Below are 2,373 nucleotides of genomic sequence, written 5' to 3'. Positions count from 1 at the left end.
CACTGTTAATCACAACATATTTTGTGTCTTTTTTCGTGTCATTCCCAACTGTAGTGTATGCTAAAATCCCATTGTGGTTTTAACCATGTCTCTATCACACTTTATTTGAGGTGTGTCCTGGTCTAAACCCACCACTTTATGATTATGAGCTAGTAGGTCCTCCATTTAGCATTTCATTCATCAACTCCCAATTCAGTCCCCTGGTTCCAAGGTATTTCTTGGCTGCATTTCCAATAATCGTAATTTGTGCTGAGTAGTCCATTACATCCACCATTAAAAGATCAAACAAATTTTTCACTGATGATAATGTGTCTTCCTTATTTGCCTTCTCTCTTAGAGCACTCTCTTACGCCTATATCCATGCTTTCATAAGCCCAGTACTATGTTCTCCTCCACGGTTGAAACATTTTTGTTTAGCTCCTACCTCACACTTTCCATATTCATGTTCCACGGCACACCTGCCACACCTTTGTTTGTCTCTGTACATACACACACACACACACACATGCACACACACACACTGGGGCGCTGCTAAACACTGGGACCCCAACCTTGATGAAAACAGCCTGGTTCAATTTGCATAGCATTTTTATGGGCTCATGGAATCATTCTTACTTACCCTCTTAACAGCACCCCTGGTGGTGGGGGTATATATAACCTCATAGCTCATATAACTCATAAACACTTTAAGCTGTAATTTTACCTTTGCAAACACTATCATGACAGATAGACTATCAACTCTAAAACAATTTCTGGCTGACTTCAGACATTTTATTTCTTTTAGTTTAGCTTCCATTTAATTTATAAATCTACTTATTTAACCTGCCTTATAAGTTGCACAATGCCAATATTTTCACATGATAGCATCAACGATAGAGCGACTACTGACATCTTCTACTGAGACGTAATACTGCACATTGCTGCAATAATTAAATTCGAGTTTTAAAAAAAGGACATAGATAACTGTGACAGTATGTAAAGTGTGTATTAATTTTTCAGGCTGCTCTGTATAACATCATTTATACTACAAATAATATGGTGCCTAAGACTTTTACAGAGTACTGTATATACAGTACACCACTATTTGCACTTCTGGTAGATGCCAAACTGCAATTCATTGCTGGAGATCTTTACTGTGTAGTGAGAATAAAGTAGTTTCTAACTAATTTTTTATTTTATTAGTCATGTACACAATTATACACAGCATGATATGCAGTGAAATGCTTATACAACTGACCTAAAATAGAAAGATACAATAAAATAGAAAGATCTCACTACAATGAACAAAATGCACTAGACAATACAATTTAACTAAAGACTACAATTTATGTAATTTAATATAATTTAACTAAAGCATTTCCAATAAAAAATATATGAATAAAATAAAAATGAAGGTTGGAATATGCAAATTTACAAATGAATAATAAAATAAAGGAGAATTAAAATAGAAATATAAAAACAAAATCACACAGGATTTACAAGATGTGCAAAATGTAAATGTAAACTGATAGGAGGTATAAAATATAAAATATTGTTATAGTATGTAGGTAAAGATATGGTGTGTAGGTATGACGGCAGCCGTATGATGGAAACATGAAATACAAAATAAAATGTATGTATGTATGTATGTATGTATGTATGTATGTATGTATGTACATGTATGTATGTATGTAGTTTCATCAACTGACACACAGCTGGCATGAATCCTTGAGATGACTTATTTACTTTTACAGGATTTGGCAGACGCCTTTATCCAGAGCGACTTACATTTTTATCTCAGTATAAATCTGAGAAGTTGAGAGTTAAGGACCTTGCTCAAGGCCCCCACATGGGCAACTTGGTAAACTTATATCTTAACCCTGACTCCTTGATTTTTTTTTTTTTTATAGATTTAACCCCTTCTCCTCTAATCTTTCAGATCGCCTTTCCCTTATGTGTCATTTTCTTCTTCTTCTTCTTCTTCTTCTTATTATTTATTAATTTATTTATTTTTGACAAAAGACCAATCTTCTGCATAAGTATCAGTGAATTGTGAACATTATTGCTTGTGCTAATTTCCTATTTTTATCTTTTCCTCTTCCATTCCTTTCATTCCATCTTTTTCAGTCATCTTCTGTCCATTCACACTCCAGCTGCAATCCCTCTCTCCTTCTCTCCTTCTTTCTCTCTCTTCTCTCCTCCTTTACTCTCTCCATCCCTCATTCTCTCAGTCTCTTCTTTCCTTCCCTCTCAGCCGCTCACCCTCCTTCCCTTTTTTCTGGTATTTTCCATTCCCCCTACTCGCCCCACCTCAATCAGAGACGCCGCCACGCTCGTTTGTTTACAACGTAAGTCGCGCGCGTACGTCGTTACGTCGGCACCCCCGTTGAGGAC

Source organism: Clarias gariepinus, chromosome 24 (genome assembly GCF_024256425.1).
Source record: "Clarias gariepinus isolate MV-2021 ecotype Netherlands chromosome 24, CGAR_prim_01v2, whole genome shotgun sequence".
NCBI lineage: Eukaryota > Metazoa > Chordata > Actinopteri > Siluriformes > Clariidae > Clarias > Clarias gariepinus.
Note: the sequence above shows the minus strand (reverse complement) of the source record.